Genomic DNA, 282 nt, shown 5'->3' with positions numbered 1-282 from the left:
ACCAGAGGTTTTTAACCGTTTAAATATCTGACAATACAATAATTTTCCGTATGTTTGCTAATATTTTGAAGCATTGCAGAAGTTGTTTAATGTCTGATTTTTTTTTTTTTTTTTTTTTTTTTTATTATTATTTTTGCCTCCAGTAAATATCGACGGCTTGTCCATAGAAATACCGGTAAACGAGTCCATGTCCCAATATGAGAGAGAGAAAAAAAAAAAAAAAAAACCCCCTTTTTTTTTCCCCGGGTCTTGGGAACCCAGGGGAAAAAAAACGGAAAAAGG

This window comes from Poecilia latipinna, unplaced genomic scaffold, assembly GCF_001443285.1.
Source record: "Poecilia latipinna isolate Pla-1442-1.1 unplaced genomic scaffold, P_latipinna-1.0 Scaffold249, whole genome shotgun sequence".
NCBI classification, from domain to species: Eukaryota; Metazoa; Chordata; class Actinopteri; order Cyprinodontiformes; family Poeciliidae; genus Poecilia; species Poecilia latipinna.
The sequence above is the reverse complement of the archived record's forward strand: the minus strand, read 5'-3'. Positions refer to the sequence as shown.